Source organism: Bubalus bubalis, chromosome 2 (assembly GCF_019923935.1).
Source record: "Bubalus bubalis isolate 160015118507 breed Murrah chromosome 2, NDDB_SH_1, whole genome shotgun sequence".
Taxonomy (NCBI): Eukaryota; Metazoa; Chordata; class Mammalia; order Artiodactyla; family Bovidae; genus Bubalus; species Bubalus bubalis.
In genome coordinates, this window is record NC_059158.1 from 66,919,124 (window position 1) to 66,937,516 (window position 18,393).

The window sequence follows — 18,393 nt, forward strand, 5'->3', positions numbered from 1 at the left end:
TCCTTACAATAGACTAGCAGACCTGACCTCTCTCAATTCTCATTTCTCACTATTCTGCCCTTACTGAGGACTTGGCTGCCAACCGTTCTTTAAAACACAGCATCCTTCTCTGCTTTCTTCACATTGTTTCTTAAATGTCCTCTTCTCAAGAGCCTTTCTCTGATCACTCTATCTGAAAGCACAACCCCCACCTGACCCCACTGACTATTCCTATTCCCTTCTGCCTTCACTGTCTCTCATTTATTACCACATTTGATACTTAGTTTATTTTCTGTCTGCCTCCACTAGATCGTAGACTGTGTGATAGAAGGGATTTTTATCTGTTTTGTTTACTGGTATATCCCCAGCATCTAGGCACATTATATCTACTACTACACAGGATTAAAGAGGGTCCCCATTAAAAAGTACTGTGTTGTTAACATTTAGAGACAGGAGTTTTACTTAGCATGAGAAGTAGAGAAAAAATTATTTAGAAGATTCATTTTAAATTTCCCTGGGTTCTTCTAGGAAAAAGAAAAGTAAAAAGGAACTAAAGTATGGGAATCTTTTCAACTGTTATAGTGCTTCAAGGCATATTTATTTTCCATTCTTTCACAAAGGTAAGCATGGGTAGTTATTGTTTAACCCTATCAAAAGCTAATAATTGTGTCACTTTAGCCTTGGGGAAAAGAAAAACAGGAAACATTTTATCAAGGTGCATAGATTCATAGGTAATATTTTAAAAGGTTATTTGAAGGGTGTTAACAGAATTGCATTTGAACAGACCTGTATTAAGGTAAAATTAAAAGTCTATTTTTTTTAAACCTAGAAATTGGCCACTGATACCCTATTTATTTTTTACATATGTAGCTAAGCAGAGGGCTTCCTTAGTGTGGCTTAGTGGTAAAGAATCCACCTGCCAATGCAGAAGACACAGGCTTGATCCCTGGGTTGGGAAGATCCCCTGGAGAAGGAAATGGCCTCCCACTCTAGTATTCTTGCCTGGGAAATCCTCTGGACAGAGGAGTCTGGTGGGCTACAGTCCGTGGGGTCACAAAAGAGTTGGATATGACTTAGTGACTAAACAGCAACAAAGCTAAGCTGAATAGTATTTTTTCCTGTTATAGAAATAAGCCTTAAGCATTGGAACTTATTAAATTAATAATGGCAAGATTAATCCATCATATTGCTGAATACATTTCTTCCAAATAGCCTAATTCTACAGATTAAAACAGGAATGGCCTCACCAGTTCATCTGAAAAGCAAGGAAAGGCCTTGCCCACCTCAAAATCTTTCTTTCACTCCTTCCCCAACTCTTCTTCCTTAGGAAAATTAACTTTTTTTTTCATATAAAATTAGGCTTTCCTCCCATAATAATATGAATATACTTCTAAATTATTTGCAGTGACATTGTAATGGCCTGGTGGCTTTTCAACTATTTTACTTAGTAGATAGCTGAGTCTTGTTCAAACTATAACCTCTGACCTCGAGTGCGTAGAAGTGCCAGGGGAAGGGCTGAGTACTGACATGAGAACAGAAGAGGGAGCAGGAAGTGAGAAGTGATTTCAACTTCCTGCTTTGTCCTGTGTACAGGAGACAAGTGACTCTCTCAAAGTCACAGAAATCTCCAAACACCTCCCGACATTCCATTCCTTCTTTATTCCAATATCTTCAAAACTGAAAGTACTTGCTTAACAAGTAAATTAGTATTGGCAAATAACTATCACATTCGTGTTTGTTGGCGTTTGTTGTTTAGTCACTAAGTCGTGTTCAACTCTGGCATCTGCATGAACTGTATCCCACCAAGCTCCTTGGTCCGTGGGATTCTCCCAGCAAGAATACTGGAGTGGTTGCCATTTTCTGCTCCAGGGAATCTTCCTAATCCATTGATCGAACCTGCATATCCTACATTGGCAGGTGGATTCTTTACCAGTGTGCCATCAGGGAAGTGCCACCACTTTCATACTACATTTTTAACTATGTTATCTATATGCTGCTGCTACTGCTGCTGCTAAGTCGCTTCAGTCGTGTCCGACTCTGTGCGACCCCATAGACGGCAGCCCACCAGGCTCCCCCGTCCCTGGGACTCTCCAGGCAAGAACACTGGAGTGGGTTGCCATTTCCTTCTCCAATGCATGAAAGTGAACAGTGAAAGTGAAGTCGCTGAGTCTTGTCCCACTCTTAGCGACCCCGTGGACTGCAGCCCACCAGGCTCCTCCATCCATGGGATTTTCCAGGCAAGAGTGCTGGAGTGGGGTGCCATTGCCTTCTCCAATGTTATCTATATATCCTTCCCCAAATATTCCCTGTCCCTCTCCCTCAATTTCTATCCCTCAGTCTCTCTCTCTCCCACCCTCCCTCTCTCTTTTTCATACATACAGAGACACACACACACACTATCTATTAAAAGTATGTACACTCCCTCTTATCTGACTTGTTAACTGTACATGTACTTTGTGCCAAGCCCTGGTCAGTAAATTACATGTGTTATTTCATTTAACCCTTAAAACAACCTTCGAAGGCAAATACTTTTATTTCTATGTTACAAATGAGGAAAATGAGCCACAGAGAGTTTAAGTAAATTTCCTAGTCTTACTTATTAACCACAGAGGCTAAAGCCAGATCCGACTGACTCCAAAATGCCTGCTTTTAATCATCGTGCTATATGTCTTTCCTCAATCCCCTGTCATACCCAACAAATGATTATATTTGAAAATTCCCATGACTTTTGTGTGTTAAACAAATAATAGCATAAATTGGAATGCTGGCAAATCTACTGCTTATGACCTTCTGAATAGATTTCTTATTTCAATTAACATTTTTTTTTTTTTTTTTGGCTTTTCATAAAACACCACGAAGTACTTTTAAGGACAAAAGGAACAAACATTTTCATGTCGTCTTACGTAATGATGGGCAATTTAGACCTAATCCTTTTAGCCCAGAGATGGAAGACTGACACTCTAAACAAAGCTCATTGTGTTCTTTTGTGCTGCCATAACAAGGTATTTAAAGGATGAAGTTCTGCCTGGCAGATGGACTTCTTGGCATAACTATACATGCATCACAGAAATTGTTTTGTTTCAGAGGATTCAAACAGTGTGCCTGACATTTCTCAGAAGATATTTGTACTTGTAAATATGGTAACTTGTTAGGTAGGGGTGTTAAGGAACAATAACGGAGGCTTTAAAATCTCCTGTTTGGCCTGTTTTTATTGTCCTGTTTATAACTTTGCATGATATGTAAAAAGTGCATTTACTGAAACTGATTCAACCTAACCAAACACTCACACTCGAGGTCCTGAGTTGCTGTGTTAAAATTCCAACCACCCAAAGCTTGGGAGATGTGCGGAAACTAAGCAGATGTAGGGGCCACATGTGTGTGCACGGGGGGACAGGTGGGCTGAGCTCTCAGTGGACAGTGAGCATCAACAGCCAGCCACGAGAGTGACCTTTTTGGACATTCAGCCCAACTGAGCCTTCAGAGAACTGCAGCCCTGGCCAACATTTGACAACAACTGCATGAGAGACTCCAAGCAGAATCTACCCAGCTGAGCCCTTCCGCAGATTCCTGTCAGACAAAATCATGAGCAAAATCAAATGAATGTTGTTTACATAAGTAGGTTTTAGGGAGCTGTACTATGTAGCAAAAGTTAGATTTTGTTACCTGGAAGTTGGGTGCTACCAGGACCAGTGAGCACTAAAGTGGCATCAGTGAAGGCCTTAAGGAGAGTGAGTGAAACGTTACTGGGGGCTGAAGATAGAAGGCCTTGGATATGCAGTGCTGGAAGCTTCTGTCACTGCAGAAGACAGAACTGCCCCTAGTGAACGGGTTGATCTGATGAGGATATTTCTAGGCTAAACGTTCAAAGTGACAGCTAAGGTCTTCTAGCTGCTATCATAAAAATAAAGAGATGAATGAAAATAGAAATTATTCCATTTTCAAGCAGTATGTAGAACAAATAAAAATTGTCCTTGCTTTGCTAGGTTTAAAAAGAAAACAAAAAAAATAAAATCAATTCTCATCCCTAGTCTCTCCCAAAGGAAGACTCTCAAAAGTTAAAAAAAAAAAGAGCCTCAGGGCAAAGAGCAAATTCAGGGTGCTGTCTGGAAACATGATCTTTTACGGTAAACATGAAGCAAGCTGTATAACTATAAAATCCTTTCTTCAGACGTAGAAAGATTTCAGGTGATATCTCAGAGAATCTTTCAAAAGCCTTGGATGGATTTTTAGGACATGCCTCACAGAACCTCTATTTCTAATTGAACAACAGCCCTTCTAAGAACCTTAAGCAGTCTCATAGGGAACCCAAAGTAGAAATCTGAGATCAAATTTTCAGTTCTTGTTCAGGGACACACTGCTCAAGACTGAATTTTAAGCAAAAGGCAAGGTATCATACTATTATATAAGCCAAAACCAAACCAAGTCTCAAATGAGGATTTTTTTTTTTAGGAGTTTATCTCAACAGACTCTAAAGTATAACATTCTGTCTGGAAGGGGAAGTGTGTTCATGGCCACTGTGACTTTGCCTGACCAAAGGCCCCTACCACGCTGCATTTGTTGACAGAGTGCCCCAGGGGCAGGACATCTACTGTTGAATCTGTTATCAGCAAGCTTTGGAACTACCATCAGAAGCTGCTAACCTCTTAACCATACAACTAGTTTACATTCTCAGGCAGTCCAATTTTAGGGAACAGACAGTGGGACTGTGAGTTCGAAAAGAGCATATTGTGTTGTGGTAGTGGCAGGTATCAGAGGCAGAGATGTGAAGGAGATTAAAAGAAAATTTATAAGCTTGACATTAGGAGGTACACATGATCTCAGTCCCGCCAGAGCTTCACCTGTGACGAAATACTTGACCGTGTTGACAAGTGTACTTGAAAATGTTGGAAGCTGCAGAGACTCGAACATCTGCTCCCCTACCATGCACCAACAAGACAGAGAAAAGTTCCCTGGAAATGTGTTAATACTAGAGTCTTTTGCAATCAGCTGTATGACAAAGTGCTATTGAAGAGTTTGAAAACTCAGGTTCAGTCAAAGCATGTTATTACAAGAGCAACATACAGTAAGGTGTTATTGGAGAAGCATTAGAATGGAAGATCTAAATTCTCCCTGTTAGCAAAGATTTACTCTGGAAGAAAGGTGATAGATGCTGTTTTTATGAAATCCAACCAAAGGGCAGACTTGAACTGGAGGCCTCACTGGAGACATGGGGAGTTACAGTTGATGATGCTGGTATAACAGCCTTCCCAGTAAAATCAACTTCCCTACAAGTAAGGTCCCAAGGAGTGGTCTCCAACTTCCAGTTCTGGTCTGATACTCAGAAAACCTAATGAGAGGCTGTGTCATTTAACTTAATGTATGAAGTCTGAGCTCAGAGAGAACAGCTGGGACCATCCACTTTTAACCCAGGAGTTACTCATTTACCTGGTGCATTTTTCAATGTCTAGAGTTGCCAGGTGAAAGTATCTTCCTCCATCCTTTAAAAAATTTGCTTACAGGAAAGATGGGTATTTCCAAGCAAACAACACTTGCTATAGGACTTTCCTTAAGCCATCCAGAAACTAACAGCAGGAAACAAGGAGAAAACTAATCCCTACAAGCAAAATTGCCCAGTAGATATTCTGGCTCCTCCTTCTTATAGGAGGCAGAGATTATGCATGTAAGGGCTGAAAAGAGCAGAAGCTGATGTTCCTTCCTTGTATGTAGGAATCATTAACCTGAAAGTCAGCCTTGATTCTGATAGTGGAAAAGATGACAGAGGGTGCTAGTGGGAATTTTTTTTTTTTTTTCAGACCCATATTCTCTAAAGCTGTGATCTTCAGGCTGCAGGGACAACTGTATGACGCCCAGAAAGCCACATGCCACAGAAATGTCTGCTGGTGCAGGAAGACTTCCTGGTTGGGCTGGGGCAGTGGTGGTGTTGGCGTGAGTGACTAGCACTGTGTAAGGTGAGTGTGAGAAACCTTCCTAGTATCCAAGTGGCAGGGCAGAGTCAAAGATAAATAGCTCAGGTGCCAACTCAAATCCTCAAAGGAGAAAAAAAGGAGTTATTTGGGCTCACAGAAGAGTCTGAATCTTGGGAGCCAAAAATGAATTCAGTCCTGTCTTTTCATCCATACCTCAGGATGCTGTATTTGATGCTGCTGTGCACCACCAATGTTCGCTTCTAGAACCAACTTCTCTACACTGATTGGAATTTGGATGCTGATAGTCCACAGCTGCATCCTTTAGGCATTGCCCCTGGCTCTAGAAAGCTGCCTTACCCACAATGCTGGCCTCTTCCTGGGCTGCAGCACACGTTCAGTGTCTGGGTCATGCAGAGTTCAAAGGCTTGTCTTGCTTACTTCATTTCAAGACATCTCTAAAGGGCCAGTCCACCTTCCCAAGTGGATTTGTGGAATCCACTGAGGCTGTACTTCTAATTCACAAATCACCTTCCCTTTTCACATGTCCTTGGTTAGTGATAATCCTCATAACCAATTAAATATTTTGCTGCTAAAACTCAGTGCAAAGACACTTTGCTACATGCTACAAAAAGCAAAATTATGAACTGGTCTCTGACTTCAAAGAGTGTAACTTACAGAAATGATAAATGACTACAAAGTATCTTACGAGGCTGTATGGCCTAAGTGTGAAGGTGCTGAGTCATTCAGTCATCAAACTTTAAACACCTGTAGGTACAACAGGCTGGTTCCAAATTGGAAAAGGGGTACATCAAGGCTGTATATTGTCACCCTGCTTATTTAACTTATATGCAGAGTACATCATGAGAAACACTGGACTGGAAGAAACACAAGCTGGAATCAAGATTGCTGGGAGAAATATCAATAACCTCAGATATGCAGATGACACCACCCTTATGGCAGAAAGTGAAGAGGAACTAAAAAGCCTCTTATGAAAGTGAAAGAGGAGAGTGAAAAAGTTGGCTTAAAGCTCAACATTCAGAAAACGAAGATCATGGCATCTGGTCCCATCACTTCATGGGAAATAGATGGGGAACAGTGGAAACAGTGTCAGACTTTATTTTTGGGGGCTCCAAAATCACTGCAGATGGTGACTGCAGCCATGAAATTCAAAGACACTTACTCCTTGGAAGGAAAGTTATGACCAACCTAGATAAGCATATTCAAAAGCAGAGACATTACTTTGCCAGCAAAGGTCTGTCTAGTCAAGGCTGTGGTTTTTCCTGTGGTCATGTATGGATGTGAGAGTTGGACTGTGAAGAAGGCTGAGTGCCGGAGAATTGATGCTTTTGAACTGTGGTGTTGGAGAAGACTCTTGAGAGTCCCTTGGACTGCAAGGAGATCCAACCAGTCCATTCTGAAGATCAGCCCTGGGATTTCTTTGAAGGGAATGATGCTGAAGCTGAAACTCCAGTACTTTGGCCACCTCATGCAAAGAGTTGACTCATTGGAAAAGACTCTGATACTGGGAGGCATTGAGGGCAGGAGGAGAAGGGGACGACAGAGGATGAGATGGCTGGATGGCATCACTGACTCGATGGACGTGAGTCTGAGTGAACTCCAGGAGTCTGTGATGGACAGGGAGGCCTGGCGTGCTGCAATTCATGGGGTCGCAAAGAGTCGGACACGACTGAGCGACTGAACTGAACTGAGGTACTTTGTACAGCCGCATGAAGGTCATTAAGCAGTGGGCCCTGCTGCTAAGGATTTCAGTGGGTTCAGGGGAAGAAAGTTTATTTATTGGCTGCACTGGATCCTTATTGCTGTGCGTGGACTTTCTCTAGTTGTGGAGAGCAGGGGCCACACTCTAGTTCTGGTGTGCAGGCTTCTCGTTGCACCGGCTTCTCTGTTGCGGGGGCTTTAGGGCATGCGGGCTTTAGTAGCTGCTGCACGTGTGCTCAGGAGTTGCGGCTCATGGGCTCCAGAGCGCAGGCGTACTTGCGGGGCACTGGCTTAGCTGTTCTGGTGGCATGTAGGATCTTCCCCAACCAGGGATGAAACGGTGTCCCTTGCATCGCAAGGCTAATTCTTAATCACTGGACCACCAGGCTGGTGCTTCCCTCCTGCCCCTTTATGCCCTAGCCCTTTGTGAAATAATTAATTACCTTTTCTGATCCAACTCAAGTTCTTTTTCTGCAGCGAGGATGTACATAAAAACAAATCGATACTCCATGAGGAAACTTCCCAGAGAAACTACATAAGGCTCCATTGTTGAAGGAGCAGCATAAAGGCAGGGAGTGGAAGGACGGTTCCTCACAATTGTTTCTAATAGGGTCTTTTAAAATTAGCAGCAAGAGAGAGTATTTAACAAGAAATCAGAGTCGAAAGTGAGAAGAAGCCTGAAGACAAAGGTAAGGAATTCTGGTTTTGTTTAGTAAGAAATATAAAGGCTGTTTCTAGTTTATCTCCTCTACTTATTTTAAGCTGTATTGTCTAGTTTCACGTCTCTATTTCATGTCCTGCCTTGTTTGTTGACAGTATCGTGATCGCATTCTAGACATCTTCATTTTATGACTCATCTTCATTCCACTTAATTTGTCTCTGTCCTTGGCCATGTTTGTCATCTCGTTTGAAGAAATAATAAGCTGCTGTTGTTTTAAACTACTTGGTTTTGGGGTGGAACTGATACATAATTTGGACTCTTGCCCAAAAGCTTCACTCAGGGTGACCTTGAAAGACAGCAGTGAGAGTCTCACCATTAGCAGAGGTTTGCATGTGTGGGTGATTATCTGTTTTGTGTCAGAAGAGAAGTAGATTGTAAGATTACTCATGGGCTCATTAGCAGTGACATGGTTTGGCTAGCTGTTCAGGGGCTTGGAAGGATAAAGAGTGAGAAAAAGAGGTTTGAAGAAGAGGCATGTGAATTGACATACAAACATGGGCATGAAGTATGAATATCTTTGTTTCGCATCCAAGTATCCACCAGAGGGGACTTCCATGGGATCCAGTGGCTAAGACCCCATGTTCCCAATGCAAGGGGCCCAGGTTCAATCCCTGGTCAGGGAACTAGATCCCATCTGTCACAACTAAGAATGCAACCAATTAAATATCCCACAAGCTGCAACTAAGACAGCTGAAACAGCAAATAATTAATACATATTTTTTAATGCCGACAGAGAGAAACCACTGCAGAAGGGACACTAAATAACCATGTAGGAGAACTTAGCCAGTCTTTGTTGAAAGTTACTGCAGTGTTGCACAGAGGGTTTATACAGGAGAAGCTATAGAGACAGGCTACATTGCATGAGCCCAGCAACGTGTACCGCCACTCACCAGGGCCGACCAATCATTTAACCAGCCAGCAGCAAGACTAATCCTTCCCTCTAGTATGGCCCCATGCCTTAAGGGGACCAACTAGACAAAGTTGGTTACACTGTGTCCATGAAATTTCGAGAGGAAGAAATTTTAGTTTGAGTTATGTTCTCTATGTGATTGCCTTTCCTGCTCATTAGGCTCATTGGCTGCACCATTATCCAAGAGCAAACAAAATGTTTGATCTACCAATATGTGATCCTACATAAATTGCATTGGACCAAGCTGTGCACTTTAAAGCAAATGAGGTGTGACAGTAGGCACCTAACCATGAGGTTCCCTGGTCTTTCGCATTTTACCACTTGGATTCTGCCAGCCTGATAGAGTGATAGAATGGCTTTTTGAAGGTATACACCAAAGGTGGGAAGTTGGAAGTTATACTGTGCGAGAATGTGGTGTATACCTTCATCCTCCAGAATAAAGAGCACACCCTGTATCATCAACTGTTATGTGATACTGTGTTCCCCAAGGGAACTACATGGGTCTGGGAACTACGGGTTACAAGGAGAAGGGTCTGTGCTTATTATCACTTCCAGTGACCCATTTGGGATATTTGTTCTTCCCATCCCCACAGTCCTGTAAAGGGTTAATGGACTTGATTCCCAGGGGAATTCCTGGGCCTTCCTCCACAGGAGTCCCATTAAACTTCAGCTATGACTGTCACATGGTTACTTTTGGTTCTTTGTGCCAGTAAGCAAAAAAAGGATCTATAGTTCCGACAGGGGTTATTGACTCTGACCAAGAGTCACACACAACGGAGCACCTGAACAACACCAATAATCAGAAGGTAGGACCACTGTTACATATTATATAATGTTGTTGTTTGGTTACTCAGTCGTGTCCAACTCTTGCAACACCATGGACTGGAGCCTGCCATGTGCCTCTGTCCATGGGATTTCCCAGGCAAGAATACTTCCTTCTCCAGGGGATCTTCCCAACCCAGGGATCAAACCCACATCTCCTGCATTGCAGGCAGGTTCTTTACCATCTGATCCACCAGGGAAGCCCTAAGTTACATAGTAGGATCAGGGAAAAGTGGGTTTGGCACCCAAGTGATCTGCTTAGGAAAGGAGGTGAAGGGAAGTGGGCTCTTGGTATTCCTCTAACCAATTTTAATGGTAAATGCACTTGTGCAGAAGCGATATCCTGAGAAGGGCACAGCAACTATGAGCCCACGTCCGCCTCAGGAAATGGGGACTGGGTCATCCCACCAGGTAAATGCTGGAGACCAGCTGACTACCCAGTGGCAGTCAAGGGTGGGTGGATTCTAGTATATGAAGTTAAGAGATGAGGGAGACTATAAATATCAGTTTATGGTCTTGAATATAGTTGTAGGGCTGAGGGCAGGGGAGGAGGGAGAAAGGAAGAAGAAGGCTGACACTGTAGCTTGTCCCACTAAATTTCTAAAAGTTTTCCCTGGAAAGGAGGTGAGTTGCATTCCTGGAGAAGTTGTTCCCTTGTTGAGGGAATATACGACATGAAGCAAGTGGAACTAAATGACGTAGGAAGGATTGTAGTGGATGCGTTTGGACACCTCCTAGATTCCCCTTCCTGGTTAAGGCTTCATGGTCCCCTGTGCTGTTGGATGCTGATTACTTACAGGTGCATCCAGCTCTGGGAATTGCCCTCAGCTGAAGGAAACTGCCTTGCTCAAGTCTCTGCTCTCCAGTTCCTGCTGCTGCTGCTGCTGCTGCTAAGTTGCTTCAGTCATGTCCGACTCTGTGCAACCCCAGAGATGGCAGCCCACCAGGCTCCCCCGTCCCTGGGATTCTCCAGGCAAGAACACTGGAGTGGGTTGCCATTTCCTTCTCCAATGCATGAAAGTGAAAAGTGAAAGTGAAGTCGCTCAGTTGTGTCTGACTCCTAGCGACCCCATGGACTGCAACCCACCAGGCCCCTCCATCCATGGGATTTTCCAGGCAAGAGTACTGGAGTGGGGTGCCATTGCCTTCTCTACCTCAGTTCCTGGTGTGGGGGCACAACAATCAGCAGCCATATATGATGACTGATTGTTGTGGGAGCACATTCCTTAATGTGGGACGTTCTAATTCTGTTGTAGGATCATCTTAGTCTTGAAGGATCGCTGTGGCAGTGGCTGAGGCTGCTGTTTTAACCATTTCAAATCCTACCTCTGCACAATTCACTTCCCTTGCAAAGAGCACTTCTGTTTTCAAGAGCACTTCTGCTAAACCTCCTGCATGCAAATTCTGGGGGAATTTTACCTAGGAGAGTACTGTATATTTATAAACCTAACCTTCTAAGAAAGGCAGATCCTGATACCTCCTTTATTCCGATAACCTCCCTAAGGGGTGTTTATGTATCGAGTGCTAAGGGCAGGAGATCCTTATATTTTACACAAAATAAGAATTCAAAATTCACAGAAAGCAGTTTCATAGAGAGGGAACAAAGACCACGTGAGAAAGTGAATGAAAGGTGAGGAGACCTGGTGAACACGGGAGGAGTAGATTTCTTGTTGAAACTAGTGAAGGAACATTTTGTTTTGTGAAGGGAAGATTGAGTTTTGCATCCAGGTTGACAAGAAGGGAAGAGTGTAGTATCTGTGGTCCCTCCTTGGGATTTCTACAGGCCTTTGAAACTAGAAGGATTCCGTGTTGGCTCAGAGGGTAAAGTGTCTACCTGCAATGCAGGAGACCTGGGCTCGACTCCTGGGCTGGCAAGATCCCCTGGAGAAGGAAATGGCCACCCACTCCAGTACTCTTGCCTCGAAAATTCCATGGATGGAGGAGCCTGGTGGGCTACAGTCCATGGGGTCACCAAGAGTAGGACATGACTGAGCGACTTCACTTCACTTTGAAACTGGAACTTTGAGGGGCAGAAAAATCCATGCCACTTATCAGATTATAAAATCATACACTAGGTGTATCAAGTCGTAGTCTTTAGAGTTGAATTTTTTTTTTCACCCTAGTATCTCTTCCTAAATGTATGCAAAAAATCATCTGGTGCTGTTATTGTGATTTATCAGCATTGGGGTCATACTGACTTTGCTTTCTCTCACAGGGTACATCTACTATGTCTAGAAGTCTCAGTGACTCTACCTTCAAAATATATACAAAATTCAGGAAGTTCCTCAGGCAAAAAGGAATTATGAGACCAACCATAAGCCTGTATCTACATCAAGAAGTGAAGAGTATGGGAAATAGACTAAGGCAAGGTAGTGTGCAGTTTTTCACATTTTAATTCCTCTAAGAGATAGCTGTCTGTTTTTTAACGGGGTATAGTTGCTTTACAATGCTGCGTTAGTTTCTACTATACAATAACATGAATCAGATATATGGATACATATATCCCCTCCTTGTTTCTTGAGTTAGGATTGTATTGCTGTAAACTTCCCTCTTAGAACCGCTTTTGTTGTATCCCATAGGTTTTGGGTCACTGTGTTTTCATTGTCATTTGTTTCTGTGTATTTTTTTTTTAATTTCCTCTTTGATTTCTTCAGTGATCTCTTGGTTATTTAGTACTGTATTTTTTTGTTTATGATTTTTACAGGTTTTTTTTTTTTTTTTTTTTTTGTAATTGATTCCTAATCTCATAGTGTTGTGGTTGGAAAAGATGCTTGATTCAATTTCAAATTTCTTAAATTTGCCAAGGCTTGATTTGTGACTCAAGATGTGATCTGTCCTGGAGAATGTTCTTGTGCACTTGAAAAGTATATTCTGCTGTTTTCAGATGGAATGTCCTATAAATATCAGTTAAGTTTATCTGGTTTAGTGTGTCATGTTAAAGCTTATGTTTCTTTATTAATGTTCTCTCTAGATGATCTGTCCATTGGTATAAGTAGGGTATTAAAGTCCCCCACTATTACTGTGTTACTGTTGATTTATGCTTTCATGGCTATTAGCACTTGCTTTATGTATTGAGGTGCTGCTATGTTGGTTACATAAATATTTTAAATTGTTGTATCTTCTTCATGGATTGATCCCTTGATCATTATGTAGTGTCCTTCCTTGTCTCTTGTGATAGTCCTTGTTCTGAGGTCTATTTTTATCTGATATGAGTGTTGCTACTCTAGCTTTCATTTGATTTCCATTTGCAAGGAATACCTTTTTCCATCCCCTCAGTCTGTGGGTGTCCCAAGGTCTGAGGTGGCTCTCTTATAGACAGCATATACGAGGCTCTTGTTTTTGCATGCATTCTGTGTCTTTTGGCTTCCATTACCTCTCTGACCTCATCTCTTGGTTCTAGCCCCTCACTCATTCCGTTCAGCTACACAGCCTCCTTCCTTGCTTTCAGCTCATCAAACAGACTCCTGCTTTGTGCCTATCCACTGACTGACCCTCTGGCTATAACAATCTCTCCTCTGAAAGTCACCTGGTTAATGCCTTCGCCTCCTTTAAAGCTTTGCTTAAATATGCTTTTCTCAATGAGGGCTATCCTGACCATCCCCTGACCAATAACCACTTGCCTCTGTCATTCCCATACCTCCAAACTTGCTGTATTTTTTTATATAGCATTTATCACTTTCTATTAGATCATTTTTACCATCTGTATCCTCCCACTAGAATAAAGGCTCCTGGAAGACAGTGATTTTTGTTTCATCCTGGTGTTCTGTGTTTTGTTTTTCCTGGTATATCACAAACAGCCAAAACAGGGCATAATGTGCCAGTCACTAAATAAGTACTCACAGTATTGAGGAAAGGAGATGAGGGGGAGGGATGAATACAGTGAGGTGGGAAGAGGAGGGGAGAAGATCAAAGGGAAGAGAAATTTTTGCAATATAATTTTGCTAATATTTAATGATAGATACTATATTTGAAGTTTTGTTGCAGTGGACACCAGACTTCTTATTATAGAATATATGATTACTTTCACATGGCACCCCACTCCAGTACTCCTGCCTGGAAAATCCCATGGACGGAGGAGCCTGGTGGGCTGCAGTCCATGGGGTCGCTAAGAGTCAGACACGACTGAGCAACTTCACTTTCACTTTTCACTTTCATGCATTGGAGAAGGAAATGGCAACCCACTCCAGTGTTCTTGCCTGGAGAATCCCAGGGACTGGGGAGCCTGGTGGGCTGCCATCTTTGGGGTCGCACAGAGTCGGACACGACTGAAGCGACTTAGCAGCAGCAGCATATATGTGATAGAAGTTTCTATTGCAATTTTCATATTTCTCCCTAATTTTCTATAGTATTTCATAAATTTTCTGACCTAGGTCTAGCATTTATATGGGGATGGGGGTTGCCCCATGTATGTCTCCATGTTCTAGAAGTTACCTGTCAATGTATACATGCATATTTAGTCTTAGGAAGGGATCTATATTCTGAAAGGGGTTTGTGTCTCAAAGTTTACAATGTTCATTAGCTGTTCATAAGAAAATTTAGAGATTAAGATGGTATGCCTTAGAATCACACTGATTGTGACTCCTGGTTCTGCCTTTTACTAGCTGTGTAGTTTTGAGCGTGTGATTTAACATTCTGAGCCTTTGTTCCCTTTAGAAAATGGGTTGCTAAAACTAACCTTGTTGGTTCTTTGTAAGCACAAAAGAGATGATACATGTACAAGGCATGGCAGAGTACTAAAGTGACAGTTATTACAATGACTAATATTTATAAAATCCCATTTAAAATTGATTATTTAAAACTCAAAATGGCATTTCATTTCAAAATGTTATCCATACTGGATGAATTAATTCCCAGACTATATTAGAAAACAGAAAGTTAATATAAATTACATTCTATACCTAGATTGACTGTATAAAATTGTTTTCATAAAATATAATTGATCTCCATGGAGGTTGGGGAAGTATCTTTCTTCATTTACTTACTCATTCACTGAACTTACTCATTCACAATTTTCCATCATCTTCTTTTTGGCAGGTACTAGGTGTGTATAGCGGAGAAGGCAATGACACCCCACTCCAGTACTCTTGCCTGGAAAATCCCATGGATGGGGGAGCCTGGTGGGTTGCAGTCCATGGGGTCGCTAAGAGTCGGACATGACTGAGTGACTTCACTTTCACTTTTCACTTTCATGCATTGGAGAAGGAAATGGCAACCCACTCTAGTGTTCTTGCCTGGAGAATCCCAGGGACGGGGGAGCCTGGTGGGCTGCCGTCTATGGGGTCGCACAGAGTCGGACACGACTGAAGCGACTTAGCAGCAGCAGCAGCAGGTGTGTATAGGGGGCTTCCAGATGGTGCTGGTAGTAAAGAACCCACCTGCCAAAGCAGGCAGACGTAAAAGACGCAGGTTGGATTCCTGGATAAGGAAGATCCTCTGAGGAAATGGCAATCCACTCCAGTGTTCTTGCCTGGAGAATCCCATGGACAGAGGGGCCTGGCAGGCTTCAGCCCATAGGCCACAAAGAGTCGAACATGACTAAAGCAACTTAGCATGTATGCACTATGGAATCTAGGTTCTGAAGTTCATGGTTCTTCTTAGATTTTAATTGGAGCTACACTTTATTCTTGAAACTCCTCCAGAGTTTTCCATTTCTTAAGGTTTGCCCACAAATTGGTTTAGTTATTAAACCTAGCAAAAACGATTGACTTTGAGACAAGATTAGGTTTTGATTAGGTTCTGATTTCCTTAAAAGGGCCAAATTGGCAGTTTTTCATTGGCTTCGCTTTCCAGACAATAATAAACTAGCATACTATTTAAGTCTGCCTCAAAAATGGAATGCCATATACAAGTATGTGTTTATCAGTGTGGGAAGGGATTTTGCTTATTCTTACAGTCTCAATCCAGTTGAAACTGTATTAGAATGCTGTTGGGATGCCCATCAGCATTTCATAATCTCTCAGCCACCTCATGTTTTTCTGTCTAAAGCATAGCACTCTTTCTTCTTTCAGATTTTGAAAATTTAATTCTGAATCACTTCACTGGCTCCATGAAGAAGTTAAACAAAGCTGTATTCAGCTTTTCATTATCTTTCAATTAATTATGATACTCCAAACATGTTAAGCGTGAGAATTTAAACTGTCAAATTTGCCTTCTGGGATGCTTTTCTTTCACAAATTAGTGTTTCTCTGAAGCTTCCCATAAAAATAATGATACTGACATTCTCAACAAACAAAGCAGCTGCTGTTCTTTCAACAGGAGTTGAAAATAGCTCTGCTGTTCTTTGAGCTAGGAGATATAATTTTATATCCATAATTACATCACAGGCTGTATTTAAAAAAATATTTAAAAACTGGCATCTGTGTCCTGCAGATGATGAAACTTAGGCTCCCTTGTTGAAGTGTATATACTTTGTCAATGATTTTTTTTTCTTTTTAATTCACAGAAACTTAGTTGGCCAGATATAAATAATGAATTTTTAGGCAGTTACTAATTTTTTTTCCAAGCAATTCTTTGGAAATGGAAGCCGTACCCCTCTGTACCACTTGTCCAGTCTCTTACTGTCTGCTGACACAGCTGCCATTGATACCGTGTGGACAGAGCTTCATCTCCATACAACAGTTGCAAAATCAACAGATAATGTTCACTAGAGGTTTTTGGTCTGTGTATGCAAAGCTCTATGCTGTGTATTACACAGATAGAAAACATAGACATGGCATCTATCCTCAAGGAGTTTGTAAGCAAATAAGGGAGAAGAGACATTGATATAAATATCTAAGTTGTTAAGGAAGAAATGTCCCCTTAAAGATCCATTGTAACATAGAAAACGGAAGTACAATCCAAGGTGATGTTTAAGAGGCTCACAAAAGAAGAATCCTCCATATTTTTTGCTACTATTTTATTTCATTTAGTCCTGTTCCCATTTCCTGCACTCCTCCCCCCTCTCCTGCATCTCCCATGAATAAATGTAGGCGCCAAGCCTCAAGATTTACTTTTCTCATGGAATATGCTTCACATAGGTTCCTTGTCTGAGGCTCTTTCTATGCTTATCATAAAATAAGTTATCCAGCTCAAATACAGATATATGCCTTATTCCTCTCAAAGTGTCATGCATGCTTGATCTCATTTAGTATTAACAGCAGGGCATCAGTAGAGATTGATGTATTTACTACAAGAGGCAATTGAGACACACAGAGACTCTTATCTAGTATTTCACACATTCCATTACTTTTGAGGCTGACATTAGAATATGGTTTCTGGAAGCTCTGCCCAAAGGAATTCTTTATTAGGTTTTGATGTAGTTTACAATGATAATTAGCAATTTGTAGTAATCCTAGGAGAGCTAACCTTACCACAGAGATCGCCCCTCCACCCTACCAGAGGCCAAAAAGTTTAGGGATACAAGGTATCGTGACCCAGTTATTCAGGGTGAGGAAGTAATGGTTGGATGCCCTCAGGACCCTGTTCCCAGCCATGAGCTAGGAACACAGAACTGATATTGGAAAAGCCAATGGTGTATACAATTTGGATCCTTTTATCTAGGTTCCAGTTCTTTCTTTATATCTTTTTTTTTTTTTTTTTTTTTTTTTTTCGGTCTCACAGATTATGTGACTTTCCCCAAGTAGTTAACTGACAAAGTACACTTTGGCTTCCAATTCTGAGCCTCACTTCCACTTCAGATCTCATCTTTCTTTTCTGTTTTCCCATGCTCAGACAGTCCATTATTCCCTCCTGATGCCTCACCACACTGTAGGCCCTTAGAAAAACAAGCTGGGTCAGTGCTGACAGAGAAAGAATATTAAATGCTACAGCACAAGCGCTCTTTCAGACTTTGTTTACTTTTCACATCCTGTGTTCACCTCTGACTGTGAAGGGCAACCATGTCATCAACCAAAAATAATATGTCAAGCTCTAGCCCTGTTCCAGGAACTGTCTAATACATCATCTCTTTCATGTCTAGAGAAAATACCTACTGAATCACTGGGACATCCTTCTGCCTTGATATGTTTCTCCAATCTGTGTAGCTTTGTACTTTTCAATAGAGAAATCTCTACTTAAGATAATAAAATGGAAAAAATAAACTTCAAACAACCTTGCATATTCATAAAACATAAGTATTCATAAAACAGCCAAGATATTAGATGTTAATACCTTTAATGGATTCATACAGTGAAATTTTCTTCAAAGCACCCTAAAGAACAATAGTGAACAAGATCCTAAACTCTCAACTAAGCATTAAATGAATACACATATTCAAAGCAAGAGTAGGTAAAAGAGTGTTTTCATAAAATCCCAAGTCCCAGTCAATTATATTAATACCAAAGCTTTCATAATAAAGG

At 41.6% G+C, this 18,393-nt stretch overlaps 1 long non-coding RNA gene across 2 annotated transcripts in view; it reads left to right on the plus strand.

Annotated features, from left to right (window-relative positions):
- The first annotated feature begins 7,502 nt into the window (after positions 1–7,502).
- LOC102404904 overlaps positions 7,503–18,393 on the plus strand; it is a 96,408-nt gene continuing 85,517 nt past the window's right edge. For both annotated transcript variants that reach the window (XR_006546768.2, XR_006546762.2), the window contains exons 1-2: positions 7,503–8,293; positions 12,273–12,426. This is a non-coding gene — a long non-coding RNA (uncharacterized LOC102404904). The remainder of the gene's footprint in view (positions 8,294–12,272; positions 12,427–18,393) is intronic.